We start from the raw sequence: 26,134 nt of genomic DNA on the forward strand, positions 1-26,134 counted from the left end.
CTCACCCCCCAATCCTGGTATGCGTGGTACTCCTCACCCCCCAATCCTGGTATGCGTGGTACCCCTCACCCCCCAATCCTGGTATGCGTGGTACCCCTCACCCCCCAATCCTGGTATGCGTGGTACCCCTCACCGCCCAATCCTGGTATGCGTGGTACCCCTCACCCCCCAAACCTGGTATGCGTGGTACCCCTCACCCCCCATCCTGGTTTGTGTGGTACCCCTCACCCCCAATCCTGGTATGTGTGGTACCCCTCACCCCCCAATCCTGGTATGTGTGGTACCCCTCACCCCCCAATCCTGGTATGTGTGGTACCCCTCACCCCCCAATCCTGGTATGTGTGGTACCCCTCACCCCCCAATCCTGGTATGTGTGGTACCCCTCACCCCCCAATCCTGGTATGCGTGGTACCCCTCACCCCCAATCCTGGTATGTGTGGTACCCCTCACCCCCCAATCCTGATATATGCATGGTCACCTCACCCCACAATCCTGTTATGTGTGGCCTCCTCATCCCTTTCACACTGCACACACATACAATAAAAAAAAACAGCTATACTCACCTTTCTTCTCTGTACTCCAGCGCTGCTGCGTCCTCTTCTGTCGGTGGCCGAGGGAGGAGTGCGGCGCCGGAGCACCGCGCTGTCCGGTGCCATTTTGCTGAAGACACGCTGTAAATGTGTCTTCAGTAAAATGGTGCCGGATAGCGCAATGCGCACGCGCCGGTCCGACGCCTTCACTCCGCCCCCGGTCTCCAGCGGAGAGAGGCGCCGCGGCAACGCTCCTCCCGGTCAAGTAAGTATCTAAGTATGACGCCGGAGATAGCGGTATGCATTCAGTGTCTACGCATGCCGCGAACTCCGGCGCCATACACCTCCTCTTACCTCTAACGGCTGGATGCGTGCTTCTCTCTGGAGCCAGACTGCGCGTCACGCATGCGCAGTCTATCAAGGCTTCAGACAGAGACACGCATCCCGCCTTATATTATAGATATATATATATATATATATATATATATATATATATACAGTACAGACCAAAAGTTTGGACACACCTTCTCATTTAAAGATTTTTCTGTATTTTCATGACTAAAAATTGTACATTCACACTGAAGGCATCAAAACTATGAATTAACACATGTGGAATTATATAGTTAACAAAAAAGTGTGAAACAACTGAAAATATGTCTTATATTCTAGGTTCTTCAAGGTAGCCACCTTTTGTTTTGATGACTGCTTTGCGCACACTTGGCATTCTCTTGATGAGCTTCAAGAGATAGTCATCGGAAATGGTCTTCCAACAATCTTGAAGGAGTTCCCAGAGATGCTTAGCACTTGTTGGCCCTTTTGCCTTCACTCTGCTGTCCAGCTCACTCCAAACCATCTCGATTGGGTTCAGGTCTGGTGACTGTGGAGGCCAGGTCATCTGGCGTAGCACCCCATCACTCTCCTTCTTAGTCAAATAGCCCTTACACAGCCTGGAGGTGTGTTTGGGGTCATTGTCCTGTTGAAAAATAAATGATGGTCCAACTAAACGCAAACCGGATGGAATAGCATGCCGCTGCAAGATGCTGTGTTACCCATGCTGGTTCAGTATGCCTTCAATTTTGAATAAATCCCCAACAGTGTCACCAGTAAAGCACCCCCACACCATCACACTTCCTCTTCCATGCTTCACGGTGGGAACCAGGCATGTAGAGTCCATCCGTTCACCTTTTCTGCGTCGCTCAAAGACACTGTGGTTGGAACCAAAGATCTCAAATTTGGACTCATCAGACCAAAGCAGATTTCCACTGGTCTAATGTCCATTCCTTGTGTTCTTTAGCCCAAACAAGTTTCTTCTGCTTGTTGCCTGTCCTTAACAGTGGTTTCCTAGAAGCTATTTTACCATGAAGGCCTGCTGCACAAAGTCTCTTAACAGTTGTTGAAGAGATGTGTCTGCTGCTAGAACTCTGTGTGGCATTGACCTGGTCTCTAATCTGAGCTGCTGTTAACCTGCGATTTCTGAGGCTGGTGACTCGGATAAACTTAGCCTCAGAAGCAGAGGTGACTCTTGGTCTTCCTTTCCTGGGGCGGTCCTCATGTGAGACAGTTTCTTTGTAGCGCTTGATGGTTTTTGCAACTTCACTTGGGGACACTTTCAAAGTTTTCCCAATTTTTCGCACTGGCTGACCTTCATTTCTTAAAGTAATGATGACCACTCGTTTTTCTTTACTTAGAATTTGTATTATGGCAAGAAAAAAGCAGCTAACAGTCTATTCAGTAGGATTATCAGCTGTGTTTCCACCAGATTTATGCACAACACAACTGATGGTCCCAACCCTAATTATAAGGCAAAGAATCCCACTTATTAAACCTGACAGGGCACAGGGCACTACCTCTTGAAGCTCATCAAGAGAATGCCAAGAGTGTGCAAAGCTGCCATCAAAGCAAAAGGTGGCTACTTTGAAGAACCTAGAATATAAGACATATTTTCAGTTGTTTCACACTTTTTTGTTAAGTATATAATTCCACATGTGTTAATTCATAGTTTTGATGCCTTCAGTGTGAATGTACAATTTTCATAGTCATGAAAATGCAGAAAAATCTTTAAATGAGAAGGTGTGTCCAAACTTTTGGTCTGTACTGTATATATATATATAAGTAATTTTGCATGTGAGCTTCCCTATCATAATGTTTTTAAATAGCAGACCATATTACGATATCATTGTGATACAAATGTTTCTGTTGCGATCCTCAGCTCTAATTGAGAACACAATCTGCGTGGGACTGGGCCGAGTGGGGGCATCTGACCAACATTTAGCGGCAGGCCACGCGACTGCTATGGGGCCTGTGAGCCGGGGGTGCCCCATAGCAGTTGCCCCCCTCCTGCACCCCCCACTCCGCTGCTTGATTGCCTCCGTCGCCCGCCAGCGCTGTCTTAAGGCATGACTGTGAGCAGTGCGCTGTGTGGCTGTGTCTTGTAGTAATGACACGGCAGGGGAGATGCTACATCTTTAATTGTGCTTGTGTCGCCCCTGCTGTCATTACTAGAAGACCAGCCGCGCAGCGCACTGCACGCGGCCATGCCTGAAGACAGAGCTGGTGGGCGACGGCAGCATTCAAGCAGCAGAGCAGGGGGTGCAGGAGGGGGGACCCGATGAAGGGAGGCCCCGAGGGGGGCCCCGATGAAGGAAGGCTTCGAGGGGGGCCCCAATGAAGGGAGGCCTTGAGGGGGGCCCTGATGAATGGGGGCCCCAATGAAGGGAGGCCTCGAGGGGGGCCCTGATGAAGGGGGGCCCCGATGAAGGGAGGCCCTGAGAGGGGCCCCAATGAAGGGAGGCCCTGAGGGGGGCCCTGATGAAGCGCCGGTAATTAAGCAGCGCTGGCAGAGCGGGGGGGGGGCAGGAGGGGGGTCCTGATGAAGTGCCGGCTATCAAACACCGCCGGAGGTTCTCCCTGTGGAGATGCTTGGGGAGCAGTCCAGGCCCCGACGGCGAGTGGGCTCCTTTGATGGTCTAGGGCCTGTGATGGCCATCAGACAAGCCGGTGGCCCTGCACAGTTGGACTGGACACAGGACAAGGGGCAGGTGAGTGAGGCTTGTTGCCAGATTCCCCAATCCCCATATTAACCCCTTAACGCCCAATGACAGACACTGCACGGCATGAGCGGGTGTATGTTAACGCTCCTTTAAACTCACTGTGTGTAGATACGCAGTGACAGTTAAGTAGTTAAGTACCGACAGCTGTCTGTGACAGCTGAGTGGCACGAGAAGGGGTGCAGGGATCCATGCTGTTGGTCCCCGCACCCAGATCGCTGAGATCGGTCAGTCAATCTGACTGACCGATCTCGTTATGATCGCCCAGGAGAGGCTGTAATATCAGCACCTCCTGCATGTTCAGTGCCAAAGCTCAGCGCTGCTGGTGGCTGAGCTCCGCCACTAAACAGCCAGGAGCAGTGTCAGCGCCGCCCCTGGCTGTTAACCCCCTGAATGCTGCGATTGAGCGCGATCGCAGTGTTCAGGAGGCAGGCAGAGGGACGGCAGCTCCCTCTGCCTTCAGATCGGCGCCCCTCCGATGTAATCGCGGGGCCCAATCGTTGCCATGGTGACCCGGGTCACCAAGCTACAGAAAGCTGCTGAAATCATGTTCACAGCATGGTCTCAGGAGCTTTCACTACAGGTATAATGTACTGCAATGCATTATACCTGTGATCATAGGCGGATTATAATCAGGGCAATCTGGGCTACCGCCCAGGGCTCCGGGGGGCCCGGGACCCCGGGGGGTCTATGGCCAGATTGCCCTCATTATAATATGTGCGGTGTCGCGGCACATACCGGCAGTCATAGGTTTGGGGCCCCCGGATCGCTCCCCCAGCAGCGGCGCACGGCCACTGCTTCTTCATCTGCCGGGCCAGCACTGCACCTGTTAACTTCCCCGTGTTTTCCCGGCCGCGTCACAGCTAGAAGACACGGCCCTGTGTGCGGCCGTGTCTGTTAGTGTGACGTCGCGCAGTGCGCGCCCTGCACTGCTACTTACCACCGGAGAGGAGCTGGACGACAGGAGCCGGGGGATGGTGAGTGTGTGTATGTGAGTGTGCAGATATGTGTTTATGCGTGTATGTATATGTCTGTATATGTTTGTGTGACTGCGTGCTGCCTCCCGCTGTCTTGGGGGGGGCGCCGTGCGGCCTCCCGCTGTGTATAGATGGCGCCATGCGACCTCCCGCTGTGTATAGATGGTGCCGTGCGGCCTCCCGCTGTGTATAGATGGCTACATGCGGCCTCCCGCTGTATATAGATGGCTACGTGCGGCCTTCTGCTGTGTATAGATGGCACCGTGCGGCCTTCCGCTGTGTATAGATGGCTACGTGTGGCCCCCTGCTGTGTATAGATGGCTACGTGCGGCCTCCTGCTGTGTATAGATGGCTACTTGCGGCCTCCTGCTGTGTATAGATAGCTACCTGCGGCCTCCCGCTGTGTATTGATGGCTACCTGCGGCCTCCCGCTGTGTATAGATGGCTTAGTGCGGCCTCCTGCTGTGTATAGATGGCACCGTGCGGCCTCCTGCTGTGTATAGATGGCACCGTGCGGCCTCTTGCTGTGTATAGATGGCACTGTGCGGCCTCTCGCTGTGTATAGATGGCACCGTGCGGCCTCCCGCTGTGTATAGATGGCACCGTGCGGCCTCCCGCTGTGTATAGATGGCACAGTCCGGCCTCCTGCTGTGTATAGATGGCACCGTGTGGCCTCCTGATGTGTATAGGAGGATTGTGGCAGCTCATATTGTGTGTAGGGTCTCATACTGTATATAGGGGATGTCAGCATACTTAATTGTGCTCAATATTAAGTCATACAATTAATGTAGAAAAAAATATTATAATTAATATATTAATATTGTGCCAAATTAATTTCACGTGAACTATCACATGATCTATCACAGGGGATCATGTGACATGTCACGTGATACATCAGGTGTGTGGGGGGGGGCCACGCCTTCTAAACTGCCCGGGGCCCTTGCTACTCTTAATCCACCCCTGCCTGTGATCAAAGAGAAAAAAGTGAAAGTCCCATAAAGGGACTAAGTAAAAAAGTTTAAAAAAATTGTAAAAAAAAATATTCCAAAATAATAATAATAAAAATATTCACTAAGAAATACACATTTTTATGTAAAAAAATAAATAAAAAAGTACACATATTTGGTATCGCCGTATCCGGAACAACCCAACCTATAAAAGTGCCACACTAGTTAACCCCTTCAGTGAATGCTGTAACCCCCCCCCAAAAAAAAAACGAGGCAAACAATGCTTTATTATCACTGGAAAAAAGCTATCACCGCTGGAAAAAAGTGGAATAAAACGTGATAAAAAAAACAAATATAAATAAAATTGATACCGTGAAAACGTCATCTTGTCCCGCAAAAAAGCAAGTCGCCATACAGCCCCATCAGCGTAAAAATAAAAAAGTTATAGCTCTCAGAATAAAGCGATGCAAAAAGATATATTTTTTCTATAAAAGTTTTTATTGTGTAAAAGCGCCAAAACATAAAAAAACTCTATGTGGTACCACTGTAATCGCACCGACCTGAAGCATAACGCTGCCTTATCAATTTTACCACACGCGGAAGAGCATTAAAAAAAAAAAAAAAAAAACAATTCCTGAATTGCCGTTTTTTGTTCATTCTCCCTCCCCGAAATTTGGAATAGAAAGCGATCAAAAAATGTCATGTGCCCGAAAATGGTACAAATAAAAACGTCAGCCCGTCCCGCAAAAAAACAGCCCTTACACAACTGTCCCGGAGGAAGATTCCCTATAATGAGGCAGATGGAGGCATTGTGGACGCTGTCTGGCCTGTGATCCGGCGGTGTCCGTCTTTTTAGGTCGTCACAGTTTTGTACAGATGGAGCCCAGAGTAACTCTGCTGCCTCATTATAGTGAATGGATCCCCTGGGAGATGTCACCTGAATCACGTCACTCAGAGATTTAGATGGAAACCCCAAAGCAATTGCTCAGCGTACAGCGCCGGATAAATGTGATCCCAAATGCTGTGTAAAATGTTCCCAATAAAAGCTTCAAATCAATCCACAAAAAAAAGCTCACTCAGGTCCGTCATCTGTCAATGAAAATATAGGGGGCTTCCACGTTACTGGTAGAACAAAGGTATCCGAAAATCTAATACCCCCCGCCCTTCTGAGCCCCACAGTGTGCCTAAACCACATTTAGCATCCACATGTTTGGCAAGGGTATAATTTCCAAAATGGGGTCATTTGAGGGGGGATTCTGCTCTTCTAGCACTTAGGGGCTCTGTATAAGGAGTCCACAAAGTATTCTAGGAAAATCTGCGCGCCAGGAGGCAAATAGCGCTCCGTCCTTCCTGAGTGTCACCGTGTGGCTAAGCAGTACTGTACAGCCACATATGAGGTATTGCCACATTCAGCAGAAATTGTGGGACAAATTATCCCTATTTGAAAATGAGAAATCTGGGGCTAAAACAAAATTTTTGCGGTAAAAATGTAATTATTTTTTCTTCACTGCCCAATGGTATAAAATTCTGTGACACACCTGTGGTGTCAATATGATCACTGCACCCCTAGATTAATTCATTGAGAGGTGTAGTTTGTAAAATGGGGTCACTTACGAGGAATTGTGCTGTTATGTCACCTCAGGGACTCTCCCAGTGGGTGATGGCACCCTCAAACCATAACAGTAAAATCTGCACTATAATATAGTGCTCCTTCCCTTCTGACCTTTGCACCAGGGTCGGACTGGCCTGGCGGGAAATTGGGAAATTTTCCGGTGGGCCCCGGTATGAGAGTGAGAAAATTGGTGGCGGGGGCCCTTTAAAAGTGCGGACCCTTTAATAGCGTGGCTGAAGCAAATGTAGCGTCGCGTGCATGGCACATTCATTGGTGACAGCGGGACTGCAGTGACGTGCATGCAGCATACTTACCATGTGAGTCCGTGACACTAAGAGGATGGAAGTTCTTTCAGGGCGGTGACACGCACCGCGCTCTGCTTTCCCGCTGGCTGGCAGACTGTGGTGTGGTGTCAGGTGACACTGATGCCGCTCTCTTCTGGCCTCTGATACGCCGCGGCCGCGCTCTGCAGTGCTCTCTCTCTGCTCTAGGGCCGGCCTCTGATAAGCCGGCGCCACCGAAGCCGACGTCTCGCTCTGCTCTCCCTGCTCCCGGGCTTCTTATATGGTACCATCCCGGCTCCTTATCTGCCCTGGCCCCTTGTAGTAACTCCGGCTCCACTCCGGACTGGGTGGTGGCACCGGCACCGGAGCACCGCCCTCTTCTCTCCTGCTCTGACTCTGGGCTTTTTTATACCTGCTCCGGGGCTGGATATGTGGACGGTGACCTGCAGCACTCTACAGTTCAACTCTCCAACCTGGCCTGGCCTGGAATTGGAAACAAGGCTGCAGGCCTACAGCTCTCACTGCTTCAATTTCAAGTCAAGAGCACTGTGCCAAATATTCAATAAAGTTTTTATGGGAGAGTGTTCCCAGCATTGTCCAACAATAATATACTGTAATTTATTTTATACATTATGCATTGCACTCTCGGCCTCCTATATGAAATGTAGATCATACTCTTGGCCTCTTTATAACATATACAGTCTATATGTCATATAGGAGGCCAAGAGTGCGGTATACATTTTATATGAGGCCTAAAGTGCGGGCCTACATGATGTACAACACACTCGGACTCCTATATAAAGTAAAGTATAGGCTATAGGAGGCAGAGAGTGCAGTATAAGTCATATATGGGGTCACCGCCTATATGATCTATATATCGCACTCTCTGCCTCCTATATGAAATATAGATCACACTCTCGGCCTCTTATAAGACATATATAGTCTATAAAGGGTCTTTAACACATCTGTGTTTCTAGTTCATGTGGTGACAGTTTCCACACGTACCGGAGACACATACACACGTAGACACATTCAAATGAATGGGTCTGTGCACATGTCAGTGTTTCCACGGACCGTGTGTCCGTGGGCAAAACACGCTGACATGTCAGTTTTTTTATACACTGCCCGGGCCGAAAAACGTCCCACACACGTGCACACTGATGACACACAGATGACATGCGTGTGTTATCCGTGTGACACATACCGGCGCCTGTGAATCAGCGGTACAGTTCATGCTGTTCCCAGGTGCTTAAGGAATCACTCATCTTTGTCCCCTGCCGGCGCTGCCATCAGCGCTAGCAAGGGACAATGTTGAGAGTAGTAGGTTCACCTCCTGATGTCGCCAAAACCTGTAAATATAAGAAAATAAAAACATATTCACCTGGCTTGAGGCGACCACACATGCTGAGGAGAATGACTCCCTGCAGCGAGCGGGCCCCTACGCTGAGCTCACTGAGTGACAGGGCATCGCTCACTGAGCTCAGCACAGGTCGGGGGCCCGCTCACTGCAACAAGTCATTCTCCTCCGCTCCTCAGTGTGTGTGGTCATTTCAAGCCAGGTGAGTATAATGTTTTTTTTTCATTTTAGTATTATATTTACAGGTGTTGGAGACATTTGGAGGTTAATACTATGATGAGTGATTCCTTCAGCACCCGGTGTCTGGGAACAGCACAAACTGTACCGCTGATTCCAGGCGCCGGTATGGTATGTGTGATCCTGATGCAGCACACGTATGCCACACAGACACGGATATCTCCGGTACTGGTTTTCCAGTACCGGAAATATCCAGGTGTGTGAAAGAGCCCTATGCCATATAGGAGGCCGAGAGTCTGCATGTCACATAGGAGACCAAGAGTGCGGTAAACAATATATATGGGGCCTATATGACATAATAGACCACACTCTCTACCTCCTATATGAAATATAGATCACACTCTTGGCCTCTTATGACATATACAGTGTATATGTCATATAGGAGGCTGAGAGTGCGGGTCTATATGACGTATACAACACACTCAGCCTCATATATAAAGTATATATTATAGGAGACCGAAAGTGCGGTTTGTATGTCGTATAGGAGGCCGAGAGTGCGATATATGTCACGTGTGGGGCCTATATGATGATAGAAGTGAAGTATGCCGGCACCAGTTCCCAAATCTTGCCTGTTTAGTCCAAAAAACCTCTATGACGGGTTTTTTAGCCCTTGGCTATCCCCATCAGGAGGTGCAATGTCTAAATAAGCAGTGCTAATCAAATGTCCAAGGAAGTATGAAAAAGACAGCACTCACCAATGGATGCCAAAAAAAGATCCTTTTATTTCAGATCCAGCATACAGACATTGCGGCTGGTTCAGGGGTGAAAAAAGGGCGATGGCCGTTTCGCGCACAAACAGCGCCACCACGGGTCCAGTATGGTTCACCCCCGCACCCCTGAACCAGCCGCAACGTCTGTATGCTGAATCTGAAATAAAAGGATCTTTTTTTGGCATCCATTGGTGAGTGCTATCTTTTTCATACCTCCTATATGATGTATAGATCGCACTTTCTACCTCATGACAAACAGACCGCACTCTCTGCCTCCTATATGACATATACAATGCATTTGGCCTCCTATATTTCATTGCAGCTATTTGGTAAATTCTAAAAAGTAATTTTTTTTTCTCATTAAAGTACACTCTGCGCCCCATCTTGACTGAAAAAAAACAGAAATGTAAAAATTTTTGCTAATTTATTAAAAAAGAAAAACTGAAATATCACATGGTCATAAGTATTCAGACCCTTTGCTCAGACACTCATATTTAAGTCACATGCTGTCCATTTCCTTGTGATCCTCCTTGAGATGGTTCTACTCTTTCATTGGAGTCCAGCTGTGTTTAATTAAACTGATAGGACTTGATTTGGAAAGGCACACACCTGTCTATATAAGACCTCACAGCTCACAGTGCATGGCAGACCAAATGAGAATCTTGAGCTCAAAGGAACTGCCCAAGGAGCTCAGAGACAGAATTGTGGCAAGGCACAGATCTGGCCAAGGTTACAAAAGAACCTAGAATATAAGACATATTTTCAGTTGTTTCACACTTTTTTGTTAAGTATATAATTCCACATGTGTTAATTCATAGTTTTGATGCCTTCAGTGTGAATGTACAATTTTCATAAGCAAGTAAATACAGAAAAATCTTTAAATGAGAAGGTGTGTCCAAACTTTTGGTCTGTACTGTATATATATGCATAAATATATATATTGCAGAGTACCACTTCTGTCCTGTATACTGGGCGTAATTCTCTGTGTATGTATTATTCTGTATATACAGTATATACACTGGATAGAACCAATTCTCCTGTCCTGTATACTGGGTGTAATTCTCTGTGTATGTATTATTCTGTATATACAGTATATACACTGGATAGAACCAATTCTCCTGTCCTGTATACTGGGTGTAATTCTCTGTGTATGTATTATTCTGTATATACAGTATATACACTGGATAGAACCAATTCTCCTGTCCTGTATACTGGGTGTAATCCTCTGTGTATGTATTATTCTGTATATACAGTATATACACTGGATAGAACCAATTCTCCTGTCCTGTATACTGGGTGTAATTCTCTGTATGTATTATTCTGTATATATAGTATATACACTGGATAGAACCAATTCTCCTGTCCTGTATACTGGGTGTAATTCTCTGTGTATGTATTATTCTGTATATACAGTATATACACTGGATAGAACCAATTCTCCTGTCCTGTATACTGGGTGTAATTTTCAGTATCTGTATATACACACTGCACTGCTAAAATAAAATGTATAATAATAATAATTTGAGTGGTTTACCCTCTGATACGTACCACTCCCAGCATGCACTATCAGATTTAATCCTTCAGGGCCTGCTGGGAGTTGTAGTTTGTTACAGCAGTGATGATGCGGGGACAGGTATTGTATTTGAACCCACAGCATCAAGTCATTCACACTTTAAAGAGAACCTGTCGCGTCCTACCTGCCCTCTACACTGCCCCCATAGCGTTGGTAGTGGTGCAATGTGCATCACTAACAAGCTGTTTTCATGAAAATCAAAGCAGCTAGAATGAATTTATAATGTTTAATATACTTATATCCTACCTGCCTTTTCAGTCATAGGGACGTGCTTGTCATATTCAGTCAAGGGTGGGCGCAGCATTCACTCACTGCTGGCGCCGTCCATGTATTTGAATCCTGTTCCCAACAAGTGCTAATATTGTGGGGCGCACTTGTAGATGTCCGGCCGCCTGCGCAGTGAGGCTGTGTGATTACCAGATTCACTGCGTATGCGCCGGGAACATAGCGCGTCATAGTGCATGCGCAGTGAAGCTGTGTAGTCCTCAGCTGCACTGCGCATGCGCTATGACGCTCTATACCCCACGCATGCGCAGTGAGGCTGTATGATTATGACTTTTTCTTCACTTTGAAAATTGTTTAAGTTGGCTGAGGGACTGGGTGGTTTACCTAGGACAAGGAATGGCCATGTGTAAGAAAAACCGCTACTGATTGTAAATTACAGATTCTGTTAACTACAATAAATAAGTTGGTTAACAAGAAACACTTTGATATAGTGCACTACACAATACAGTTCTCTTTTGCACACTGTATAGTTTGCTAAAAGGCACATGTTTTAGTGGGAGAGGCCAAAAAATGAACGAGTAATACAACCGTTTATGGTAGCTGTAGTGTGGGCCACTAGAGTCAATTCTCCTGGTGGGCCCTAGGCACCCCAGTCCAACCCTGCTTTGTACTGTGCCTCAAAAGTAGTTCCCAATTACATGTAGGGTATTGGCGTACTCAGGAGAAATTGCACAACAAAATGAGAGGTTAATTTTCTTCTGTTACTCTTGTGAAAATAAAAAATTTGGGGCTGAAAGAAAATTTTTGTGGAAAAAAATAGATTTTTTTATTTTCATAGCTCTACGTTACAAACGTTTGTGAAGCACCTGGGTTTCAAAGTGCTCACCACACATCTAGACAAGTTCCTTAAGGGCTCTAGTCTCCAAAATGGGGTACTTGTGGGGGGTTTCTGCTGTTTAGGCACATCAGGGGCTCTACAAATGCGACATGGCGTCCGCTCTCAATTCCAGTCAATTTTGCGTTCAAAAAGTCAAATGGCGCTCCTTCCATTCCGAGCCCTGCCGTGCGCCCAAACAGTGTTTTTTCCCCCACATGGGGTAACTGCGTACTCGGGAGAAATTGCACAACAACTTTTTCAGTCAATTTTCTCCTGTTATCCTTGTGAAAATAAAAAAATTGGGGCTAAAACTTCATTTTTAGTGGAAAAAATTTGATTTTTTTATTTTTACGGCTCTACATTATAAACTTCTGTGAAGCACCTGGGGGTTCAAGGTGCTCACCACACATCTAGATAAGTTTATTGAGGGGTCTAGTTTCCAAAATGGTGTCACTTGTGGCGGTTTCCACTGTTTAGGCGCATCAGGGGCTCTCCAAATGCGACATGGCGTCCGCTAATTATTCAAACAAATTTTGAATTCAAAAAGTCAAATGGCGCTTCGTCCCTTCCGAGCCCTGCCACGTGCCCAAACAGTTGTCTTACGGCACATATTGGGTATTGGCATGCTCAGCAAAAATTACACAATACATTTTGGGGTCAATTTTTATCTGTTACCCTTGTAAAAATAAAAAAAAAAGAGTCTAAATTACATTTGTTGTGAAAAAAAGATAAATGTTAATTTTTTTCTTCCTCATTGCTTCAGTTCCTGTGAAGCACCTGAAGGGTTAATAAAGTTCTTGAATGTGGTTTTGAGCTCCTTGAGGGGTGCAGTTTTTAGAATGGTGTCATTTTTGAGCATTTTCTGTCATAAAGGCCCCTCAAAGTCACTTGAAATGTGATGTGGTCCCTAAAAAAAATGATTTTGTAAATTTTGTTGGAAAAATGAGAAATCGCTGGTCAACTTTTAACCCTTGTAACTTTCTAACAAAAAAAAATTTTGTTTCCAAAATTGTGCTGATGTAAAGTAGACATGTGGGAAATATTAGTTATTAACTATTTTGTGTTACATATCTATCTGACTTAAAGGCATAACAATTCGAGGTTTGAAAATTGCAAAATTTTCAACATTTTCGCCAAATTTCCGTTTTTTTCACAAATAAACGCAAGTCATATCGAATAAATTGTACCACTATCATGAAGTAAAATATGTCACAAAAAACTATTTCAGAATCAGTGCGATAAGTTGAAGCGTTCTAGAGTTATTACCTCATAAAGTGACAGTGATCAGATTTAAAAAATAAGGCCCGGTCATTAACCTACAAAGTGGCTCAGTCCTTAAGGGGTTAAATATATTTCTAATGTGTCTTGTATGTATGACTGTGTATATATATTTATGTCTGTTTTATGTGTTTTTAAGAATGTGTTCAAATATGTAAGTATGTCTGTATGTGTACGTATCTGTGTATGTGCGTGTCTGCGTAATGTATGTGTGCATATCTGTTTACCATGTGCATGTGTGTATGTCTGTGTACCGTGTGTGTGCATGTCTGTGTACCGTGTGTGTATGTCTGTGTACCGTGTGTGTGCATGTCTGTGTACCGTGTGCGTGCATGTCTGCGTACCGTGTGCGTGCATGTCTGCACACCGTGTGCATGCATGTCTGTGTACTGTGTGTGTGCATATCTGCATACTGTGTGTGAGCATGTCTGCATATTGATTGTGTGTGTGTGCATATCTGCGTACTGTGTATGTATGTCTGCATACTGTGTGTGCATCTGCGTACTGTGTGTGCGCGCATGTCTGCGTACTATGTGTGTGAGCATCTGCATACTGTGTGTGTGAGCATGTCTGTGTACTGTGTGTGTGTGCATGTCTGTGTACTGTGTGTGTGCATGTCTGTGTACTGTGTGTGTGTGTGCATGTCTGCATACTGTGTGTGTGCATGTCTGCATACTGTGTGTGTGCATGTCTGCGTACTGTGTGTGTGCATGTCTGCATACTGTGTGTGTGCATGTCTGTGTACTGTGTGTGTGCATGTCTGTGTACTGTGTGTGTGCATGTCTGCGTACCGTGTGCATGCATGTCTGTGTACTGTGTGTGTGCATATCTGCGTACTGTGTGTGAGCATGTCTGCATACTGAGTGTGTGTGTGCATATCTGCGTACTGAGTATGTATGTCTGCATACTGTGTGTGCATCTGCGTACTGTGTGTGTGAGCATGTCTGTGTACTGGGTGTGCGCATGTCTGCGTACTGTGTGTGTGTGAGCATGTCTGGGTACTGTGTGTGTGTGTGTGCATGTCTGTGTACTGTGTGTGTGTGCATGTCTGTGTACTGTGTGTGTATGCATGTCTGCATACTGTGTGTGTGCATGTCTGCGTACTGTGTGTGTGCGTGAGTGTCTGTGTACTGTGTGTGTGTGTGTGTTTGCATATGTGAAGGATGAGGGAGCAGGCTGGGCCCTGTGTTGTATACCTATATTTCTCTCCGGCATCTGTGCATCATGAATTGTGGTATGTGTTAAAGGGGCCACTGAGAGTCTTTCGCCCGGGGCCCATGAAAACCTGGAGCCGGCAATGATGGAGGAGGGAGCATCATGTGACACCCCCCTTTCCTATCATTACGCCTTTGCGTCTGACGCAGCGGCATGATCACGCGCCACGCTGTGTCAGACAGTGGAGCTGGCAGCTCCTGAGTTGCTGAGAGAGACACGCTGCAGAGACTGAAGAATGAGGAGCGGTAAGTATGTATTTATTTATTCATTTTTAAATCAGTGTGTACTGATAATACTGGAGGACTGGGGCTGCATTTTACCCTATGGTGGAGGGGGAGCTGCATTTTACCCTCTGGGGGGCTGCATTATACTGCGTACAGGACCATGGGGTGCACTATACTGTGTTGAGGACAATGGGGAGTGCATTATACTACGCGGAGGACCATGGAGAGTTCATTATACTGCATGTAGGACCATGGGCAGTGCATTATACTGCGTGGGGGACCATGGGGAGTTCATTATACTGTGTGGAGGATCATAGGGAGTGCATTATACTGCGTGAAAGACCATGGGGAGTGCATTATACTGCGTGGAGGACCATGGTGAGTGCATTATACTGCGTGGAGGACCATGGTGAGTTCATTATACTCAATGTAGGACCATGGGCAGTGCATTATACTGTGTGGAGGACTATGGGGAGTTCATTATACTGTGTGGAGGACCATAGGGAGTGCATTATACTTGGTGAAAGACCTTGGGGAGTGCATTATACTGCGTGGAGGACCATGGGGAGTGCATTATACTGCGTGGAGGACCATGGGGAGTTCATTATACTGCATGGAGGACCATGGGGACTGCATTATACTGCGTGGAGGACCATACGGAGTGCATTATACTGCGTGGAGGACCATAGGGAGTGCATTATACTGCGTGAAAGACCATGGGGAGTGCATTATACTGCGTGGAGGACCATGGGTACTGCATTATACTGCATGGAGGACCATAGGGAGTGCATTATACTGCGTGGAGGACCATGGGCAGTAATTTTATTAATCTCACGAAAGTCCAGACAAGGACGTAAACCGCCATCTTTTTTTTTTACAAAAAAAATCCAACAGCCACAGGAGACTTGGAAGGCCTAATGTGACCGGCGGCCAAGCTTGTCTGTATGTATTCCTCCAAAGCCTTTCTCTCAGGAATAGTAAGATTAAATAAACGACTTTTAGGAAGAATCGCTCCAGGGACAAATTCAATGGTACAATCATAGTCTCTATGGGGAGGCAAAATTTGTGACTCCTCCTCAGAAAAAACTCTCCAAAAATCCTGAATAGGTACAGGTAATTCCCCTTTATCCACAGCAGCAATGCGCCCGTTACAACACTTGTCATAACACTTAGGGCTCCAGGACTTAATTTCATTGGTAGACCAATCCAGTACAGGATTGTGCAATTTTAACCAGGGTAACCCCAATATTACTGGAGAAGACAAATTATCCAATACCACCAAATCCAAATTCTCTTGATGAATACCATTAATAGTGAGGGGAAATTCACAGACCTTATGAGTAACACTCTTCAAGGGAGAGCCATCAACAGAAACCACAGCAATAGGGGATGACAAAGTTTTAGGTTCTAATCTAAGTTTTTCCAAGAATCCCCCATCAATCACATTCAGAGTAGAACCACAATCCACAAATACCCGAAATTCAATTAATTCTTCCTGAGCAGCGGTAGTAGCAGATAGGAATACTCCCTTAGAATTTAAACAGGCTATACGGGCATGACTGACCATTTTTTTTTCTTTCTTCATACGAAGCACACAGTTCTTAATAAAATGACCAGAATTTCCGCAATAGAAGCACAAGCCTTCAGAAAGCCTGCGGTCTTTTTCCTGAGAGCGGGGTGCCATCGCCCCAATCTCCATCGGCTCTCCATTGTCAGCACAGATCCTCTCAGGACTCGGAGCTGACATAGCAGAGGATTTGCTCTCATTAACCCTTGCACGCAGTCTCCTGTCCACCCGTATAGCTAATTGCATTGCCTCCTGCAAGTTTCCAGGTGTGGGATAAGCAATCAGTAAATCCTTAACCCTTTCACCTAGCCCTGCAAGAAACAAGCTTTTCAAAGCTGAATCGTTCCACCCCACCTGGGCAGACCACCGACGGAAGTGAGAACAATATTTTTCCACATTACCTGATCCCTGCCTCAGATGTCTCAATTCAGACTCAGCAGATGAGACACGATCAGGATCATCGTACAACAAACCCAAAGCAGAAAAAAAACTATCCACTGATCTAAAGCATGGATCACTAGGTTGGAGAGAGAAGGCCCATCCCTGAGGATCTTTGTGCAAAAGTGACATTATGAACCCTATGCGCTGTGATTCATCACCAGAGGATCCGGATTGCAAACGAAAATACAATAAACAAGCATTTTTAAAAGAAAAAAAATCTTGTTGTTCGCCAAAAAATAAATCAGGCAGAAGTACCTTTGGTTCCACAAAATGTGCTCCAGAACAGCTACTCACGTGTTGTTGGAGCTTGGCCACCTCCAGAGAGAGTCCCTGCAAGCGTTGAGCCAAATCTTGAACCGAGACCATGATGGAAAACTGGAGGTCTTTCCTTAGAGAAATTTTTTTTTTTCTTTTAGGGCTGGACTTACTGTTATGATCTGCTACAGTGACTAAGGAAAGACAGGAGATCTGTCCCTACAGTAGAACTAAACTAGATCCCTACGATGTAACAGGGAACCTGATCCTGCGATCAGACCCGCTAAAGTCCTCGGCTAGTCTGTACTAAGACCTATAGATGTGAGGGAGGAATCCCTACAAGAACTAGGGACTGGGATAAGTTGGACACCTCCTAGCAGAAATAGTAGCAGTCAAAGACAAACACACAACAAAAAGCATAGAGGTCAGAAGACCTAGCAAAACTAACAGAGAACGGCAACAGAGCACCAAGCTAGCTCAAGAGTAGTAAATACAATGAAGTCCAGCAAGGCCAGGAGGGCGGAGCCGGATGAAATAGGCAAAAATGGTCATGTGACCAGCAAACTAAAAAAAACCTAACAAGAGAGTTCTAACAGCATCTACAGATTTGATGGGTAACAAGCACAATAATCCCCTTAAGCCCTACTAAATGCATAAATGTCCAATATGAGTACAGAGCAGTCCATACAGAATGGATGATATAGAGGGCAATACAGTTAGATAAAGAAGTAGAAAGCCAAACCAAGTAAATGTCTCCTGAGATCTCGGCTACTGAGGTCTCAATTGCGCATCTGCTGCCTCAGGCGGCCATTTGTGTAACACAAGCGATCGGAAGATCACAGCTTCTAGTCTGCTAAGGAGACTATTGAAGCATGTAAAAAATAAAAAAAAAATATTTAAAAGTTCAAATCACCCCCCTTTTGCCCCATTCAAAATAAAACAATCAAAAATACAGGTTTGGTATCGCCGCATTTAGAATCGCCCGATCTATCAATATATAAAAAGAATGACTTCGATCAGTAAACTGTATAACGAGAAAAAAAACAAAACTCCAAAATTAAGTTGTTTTGGTCGCCGCAACATTGCATTAAAATGTAATAACAGGCGATCATAACATCATATCTACACCAAAACGGTATCAATAAAAATGTCAGCTCAGTGCGCAAAAAATAACCCCTGACCCGGCTCTAGATCACGAAAAATGGAGACGCTACGGGTCTCGGAAAAATGATTATTTTTTTTTACAAGCTTTGAATTTTGATTTCACCCCTTAAATAAAATAGAAGCTCCACATGTTTGGTAACTACGAACTCGTAATGACCTGGAGAATCATAATGGCCGGTCAGTGTTAGCATTTAGTGAACATGGTGAAAAAAAACTTTTGTGGAATTGCACTTTTTTTGCCATTTCACTGCACTTGGATATTTTTCCCATTTTCCAGTACACAATATGGTAAAATCAATGGTGGTGTTCAAAAGAATAACTCATCCCACAATAAAACAAGCCCTCACATGGCCATATTGACGGAAAAATAAAAAAGTTATGGCTCTGGGAAGAAGGGGAGCAAAAAATGAAAGCGCAAAAACGGAAAAACCTGAGGTGATAAAGGGGTTAACTGGAATTTTCTGCCATGGACTCATTGGCAAATCTGAAATAGATATTTCTCGCTCCCTTATCAGTGTGGAAACATATATCTTTGGCCTCATTCAGACGTCTGTTTTTCATGTTTGTGTCCTCTCCATGTTTGTTACGGATAGATCACATACACAATATAATCTGTGGAGTCGTCCACATGTCATTTTTTTTTTTGAAAACCGCGTAGTGTCCGTTTTTTATCCTAGTGGTTGATGAAAATTCTCCAGTCAGATCTATGGGTCCATGACATCGCTGACAGCTGGCATTGCCATCCATGTGCTGTCTGTGATAACACTGTTACCAGAGGAGAAGCTTCTCAATTTATGGATTTATTTTGCATACAAGAAAAGCTGATGAAACGCTGAAGATAAAAACTGACCACTTTCAGACATTTTTTGCATATACGATAAGTCACTGACATCTGATTAAGGCCTAAGCCCCCGTTCACATGTCAGGTTTTAATCAGTGTTTTTTTCTCATTTTCATCTGATTTTGGTCAGTGTGTCAGTTTTTCTCCTCAGTGGGGCATATTTTTTTATATGTAAAGTAAAAAGCTAATGGTTTCCTAGCCTCGCTTGCCCGGCCTATAGACACTGGAGAACAAGCAGTACAGGCAACATGGTTGGTTCTGGCCATTTTTCTGACAGACTCATTGACTTCAATAGATAATTTTTATCTACAAATCGGATGAAAATCGGACCGGTCTCAGTTCTGATTTACAGATCAATCGTCCAGAAAAAAATAGAGCTGTAAACCTGTCCCCGGTCTATAACGGAGCATATTCTACCTGTTAGAGAAATAACCAGACGTGAAAAGAGCCATGTGCTATTCTTACAGGGAAGGGGCCACCATTTTATGTTTTGTATTAATAATTATGTAATCAATTATTTTTAATACAAAATTAAATGTCCCACTTTATTAGTTTTTTAGTTATTTATTTTTACATTGGCCACTAGGGGCTGCCATTTTTATTTGGGGGGTGTAAGAAGCGCTCTTACACACCTCATTTACAGCAGCCCTGGCCATAAGAGACAGTAGTCTGTCACCGACTCTATCTCTAACATTACAGGCCGCTCCTCCTGCCTCTAGCTGTGACCTGGGCACGCCCCCTTGGCTGTCCAGGTCGCAGCCGTGGGAGGAGATTGCAGCCATCTTTGTGGAGCCTGCAGTGTAAGCTGTACATTCCCCCTGTCGTCGCACGCACTGCTCAGTCAGAGCATGCCATGACAGGAGCTGCCGGGGAGGAAATGCCTGGGAGTGGACGTCCCGAGTGAGTATCTGCGGTGGCGCAGTGCGGTGATCTCAGCTTCTCTGCTGTTATCACTGCCGACATCTTCAGGCAGCACAGACACAGCGCTGCATGGGAACATGGAAGGTGAGTAGAAGCGTTTATTGTTTTGTTTTGTTTTTCTTTGCATTAAATATATGGGGGCATAAACCCACCAGGATGGAGGAGGAGGCATAAACCCACCAGGATGGAGGAGGAGGCATATATCCACCAGTATGGAGGGGGCATATACCCAACAGGATGGAGGAAGGAAATATACCCACCAGGATGGATGGAGGGGGGGGCATATACCCACCAGTATGGAGGGGGCGCATATACCCACCAGGATGGATGGAGGGGGGCATATACACACCATGATGGATGTAGGGGGGCCACATACCCACCAGGATGGATGGAGGGGGGGCATATACCCACCAGAATGGAGGGGGGCATATACCCACCAGGATGGATGGAGGGGGGGCATATACCCACCAGGATGGAGGGGGGCATATACCCACCAGGATGGATGGAGAGGGGGCATATACCCACCAGTATGGAGGGGGGCATATACCCACCAGGATGGATGGAGGGGGGCATATACCCACCATGATGGATGTAGGGGGGGCACATACCCACCAGGATGGATGGAGGGGGGGCATATACCCACCAGGATGGAGGAGGAGGCATAAACCCACCAGGATGGAGGAGGAGGCATAAACCCACCAGGATGGAGGAGGAGGCATATACCCACCAGGATGGAGGAGGAGGCATATACCCATCAGGATGGAGGGGGGGAATATACCCACCAGGATGGATGGAGGGGGGGCATATACCCACCATGATGGAGGAGGCATAATCCCACCAGTATGGAGGGGGGCATATACCAACCAGGATGGATGGAGGGGGGCATATACCCACCAGGATGGAGGGTGCATATACCCACCAGGATGGAGGAAGGGCATATACCCACCAGGATGGATGGAGGGGGGGCATATACCCACTAGTATGGAGGGGGGCATATACCCATCAGGATGGATGTAGGGGGGGCATATACCCACCATGATGGATGTAGGGGGGGGCATATACCCACCATGATGGAGGGGGGCATATACCCACCAGGATGGATATAGGGGGGGCATATACCCACCAGTATGGAGGGGGGGATATACCCACCAGGATGGATAGATGGAGGGGGGCATATACTGACCGGGATGGATGGAGGGGCATATACACCTAACCAGGATGGATGGAGGGGGTCATATACCCACCAGGTTGGAGGAGGAGGCATAAACCCACCAGTATGGAGGGGGGCATATACCCACCAGGATGGATGGAGGGGGGGCATATACCCACCAGGATGGAGGGCATATACCCACCAGGATGTAATGGGGGGGGCATATACCCACCAGTATGGAGGGGGGGCATATACCCACCAGGATGGATGTAGGGGTGGCATATACCCACCAGTATGGAGGGGGGGGATATACCCACCAGGATGGATAGATGGAGGGGGGCATATACTGACCGGGATGGATGGAGGGGCATATACACCTAACCAGGATGGATGGAGGTACATACGTTCCTCTCCCAAAACGCCAACAATTGGTCTCCTCACTACCCGGAGGTTTACTGACTGCTGTACAAAGAAGAGAAGATGCCACACAGTGGTAGACATGACCATGACCTGATTTTGAGTTGTGTTGCTGTCGTCAATTTCTACATTAGGTAAGTTTTTCAAATGAAATGGAAAATGTCTGATGTTCACCCTCTGATCTGTGATCTATGTTCTGTTGTGAATAAAATGTGGCTATAAGAGATTTCCCAATCATTGCATTCTTGTTTTCTTTCCATTTTTACACACGACCCCAATTTTTTGGGAATTGGGGCTGTAATATATGGCCATGTTCACAGAGCCGGCCCGAGAGATTACGGCGCCCTAGGCGAAACTATTTTGTTGCGCCCCTACTATTCTTGGCAGTAGATGAAAACTTGGGATATAAATTTAGGAGCAAAATAAACCACAACAACAATGATTAATTAACTCTCTCCTAACTCTTTAATCTTCTGAGAAGTTGTATAGGACAAATATATACAAAGTTATCAATAACACAAAACAAAAACGACCATAGGTAATTAAAATTTTTGTTTCCTTGCCTTTATTTTTTTTTAAAAGGATGACACTAAGTCACCGAGATTAATTTGTTTAGCAACTTCAGATTCTATCGAAATTGTTGCCAACCAAACCAACCTCTCTTGCGTCATATTTGCCCTTAAATATGTTTTAATTAGCTTTAGTTTTGAGAAGCTTCTCTCTCCTGAGGCCACGGACACAGGCAGAGTCAAAAGAATTCTTAGAGCCACCACCAGGTTGGGGACACTTTCTTTCAAGTCAGATTTAAGCAAAAGTTCAAGAACGTCTTTTGGTGATGAATCTTCTGGAACACGTCTTGACATTGCCTGCAGTTCACCACATAGCCCTATGGCATCGATGTCTTTTACTTCGTTGTGTGTAAGAGACTTTTCCAGAGCTTTACACTTATCCAGAACAAATTTGCTTGGTTTTCCCTCAAGTGAACGGATGTGGTACAAAAATCCAAATTTCAATTCCATTTCTTTCAGCTGAGTGAACCGCTCATCAACTGAATTTATAGCAGTATCTAAGATCGCAAAGTAAAAGTTAATTTTGAAACTCTGTTTCTCATCTCTTATGGGCTCATCTTTCCCTTCATAAGAGAACTGTCTGTTTTTTTTCTTTAAACGTTTTGGCACAGAACTTGACTCAAAATTAGCTGGTATGCCAAGCTCTTCTGCGATTTCCCTCGCATCAACTACTAGCTTCTCAAACTCTTCATCGCTTCTTAATGATTGCTGGTATTTCTTTGTTTTGTCAAGGTGTTGAGAAGCAGCAGCTAAATTGAATTCTTGTGACTGAAGTAACTTACTTGTCAAATTGATTTCGTACAAAATGTTGAACCATATTAGAACAGATGTAACAAAAGAAAAGGTTCCAACTTGTTTAGCAAGACCTTGAGCTTCTAGCCGGGAGACATTTCCAGAGCTTCCTGTGAGACTAATATTTTCTGCTATGTCCATTAGGGCATCATGGACTTCGCTCAATTGGTAACGGAGGGGGGCCAGAGCATCAATTCTACTTTCCCACCTTGTTTCTCTTAGAGGTTTTAGAGTCAGAGATGGCAAATGACGCACGAGTACTTCCCAACGCTGAGTTGACGAAGAGAAAAATACGTAGAGATTTTGAACTAACAGGAAAAAAGTTGTCGCTCCAAAACAACATTTAGCGGCATCGTTGACAACTAAGTTTAGAGAATGGGAGCTGCAAGGCACAAAGAATGCACGTGGGTTTATGTCCAAAATTCGTCTTTGTAGTCCAATGTTTTTTCCCTTCATGTTGCTCCCATTGTCGTAGCCTTGCCCTCGTAAGTTGTCCACAGAGAGCGACAGTTCTTCAAATTTGTTCAAGACAGCGGCTGTCAAACCACCTCCAGTTGTATCAGAAACAGGAATGAATCCCAAGAAGTGCTCTTTAATTTCAAACTTTTTGTGTTCTGATGTGGAAACAAACCGAACAATGATAGTCATTTGTTCAACATGAGACGCGTCAGAAGTACAATCCAGCTCTACAGAAAAGTATTTTGCAGTTTAGACATCGTCAAGAATCTTTTCCTGAATACCATTACTTAGCAGTTGAATCATCTCATTCTGTATTGTTTTTCCCAAATAATGTGCATGAATCTCTTTGTCCCGGATTTTCCGAATGTGCTCACACATGACGGGATCGAACATAGCCAAATACTCCACAAATTTCAAAAAGTTCCCATTATTAGATGCAAACAATGCATCATTTGATCCACGGAACACTAAGTTTTGCGTACCTAGTACCCTCACTAGAGCTATCAACCTTTCTAAAATTTGATGCCAGTATTTTTCTTGCTCTTCAATTTTGCGTAAGTGTTCTTCGTCAATGGTCTTGTTCATCTTAAGTCTATTTTCGAGTTCCTTCCATTTTTGAAAGCTAATCAGGTGATCTTTGCTTTTTTCGTGGCTGGCTAAAATAGCAGATATGTTTTTCCAGTCATTTACACCATCAGTACCTAAGGCTGAGCGTTTGATGATTCCTAGTTGAAGTGATGAGTCTGGAAACAACGTGCAGCAAAAACAAAAAACTGAATTTTTCTGAATAGAATACGTTAGCCAATTGCGTTCAAGACTTTCACCATTGGCAAGACGACGTTTATAGTGAACACAAGAAAATTTTCTACGATTAGTGTCCAAAGGAAAATAGAAATCTTTAACTTGTGTGGGGCCGAGTTTTACTACATCTAGGCGTAAGTCATCATTGATTACGGTCCACGTAGCGGGATCGTCCGAATAGTATTTCTATAGATGTACCAGCCTCCATGTCAGTACTGGTACTTTGATCAGATCTACCACCAGATATTGATGGTTATAGTTCACTATTTTCAGCATGAGAAACAAATTCTATTTCCACATTCGATATTTCCGAGGCAACAGAAGCCTGTTGTTCCAACGTTTGGAATTCCGCGTCTTCATTTCTATTGCTTAGATATTTTAAAAATGACCCTTTGATTTTTGAAAGTGATTTCTCCTTCTCAGCTTTTCTTTTACGGTTCTGAAACCCCGAAAGTTTTTTCTTCTTATCAGCCATGACTCGTTACAACACACAGCATTTACCTAAAAGTTAACGCGCCGATTAAAATTGTTATCTGAACATTATATAATACGATTTTACTTTTAAGACAAAAAACACAAATTTCTTTAACAATTTCCAATGTTTCCAATATTTTTGAAAATCAAAACAGTATACCTACCTCGCAGCGCCTAACACTTTAGAACCTAGGCCAAAAATTTACTAAAAACCTCTTATTTTCTATTTGCATTCATGAAACCTCATGGAACAATGAATCTAATGAATATACAAAATAACAGCAATGGCTCACATGATAAAGCATGCAAACAGTAGAGACATACCTCGAAAATATTATAATCGCGCGCGCCGATATGCAAAAAACGTAGATACTATCTCCCTTGCCTTAGCTGGCCTGACTGGCAGTCCAGGCAGTCTACGCCAATGCGTCAAAACAGACTCCTCCCACTAGCCGCATCGACTGCTGATGACATCTATCAATATAATCGCCAACTAGTACCTAGTACCTAAAGTCAAAACTACGTATAAATAGGCTATATGGTACACCTACCTTTTAAGTATACGTATTTTTTTCTCTCGGGCGCCCCCTTAGTGTAGTGTGTGCATTTTTGGTTGTTTGCTTTGCTTTGCCAACATTTGAAAACTTAGGAGCAAAATAAACGCACGGGATCAAACACCTGTCAGCAGACGATGCAAACGACTCACGTCCGTAGTTTAGCGCCTCCTTTCCGTGCGTAAATTGAAGCTCAACGGTTTTTCTTTTAAATTTATGGAAAAAAAATTTATGTACACTTTTCTTTCCATCCCTAAAACTTTTTGCCTTTTGAAAAGATTTTTTATAATTTTTTCTATTTTTTCTCTGGCGCCCCCTTAGGGTCGGCGCCCTAGGCGGCCGCCTAGTTCACCTATATGTTCTGGCCGGCCCTGCATTCAGTGGGCGTGTTTGCTCCACTGTGATGCGACCGGCCTGCACTTACTGTAAACAACAGCATCGACCCACCAGTGGCCTTAATCAGCTGCTTAATGTCCGGCCCAGAGGGCATATGCCCCTCTACCCCCTGACCCAGCCCTCCCCTGCTCACATATGAGTGAAGTGACTGTGTGATGACTGCTGGAACCTGCAAGCAGAGCTGAATCCTGACAGTGAGTATATTACACACTGTTAGGATTGGCATGCTACAGGGCTTCA

Source organism: Phyllobates terribilis, unplaced genomic scaffold, assembly GCF_046119375.1.
Source record: "Phyllobates terribilis strain yellow unplaced genomic scaffold, ASM4611937v1 Scaffold_241__1_contigs__length_2998254, whole genome shotgun sequence".
In the NCBI taxonomy this organism is placed as follows: Eukaryota; Metazoa; Chordata; class Amphibia; order Anura; family Dendrobatidae; genus Phyllobates; species Phyllobates terribilis.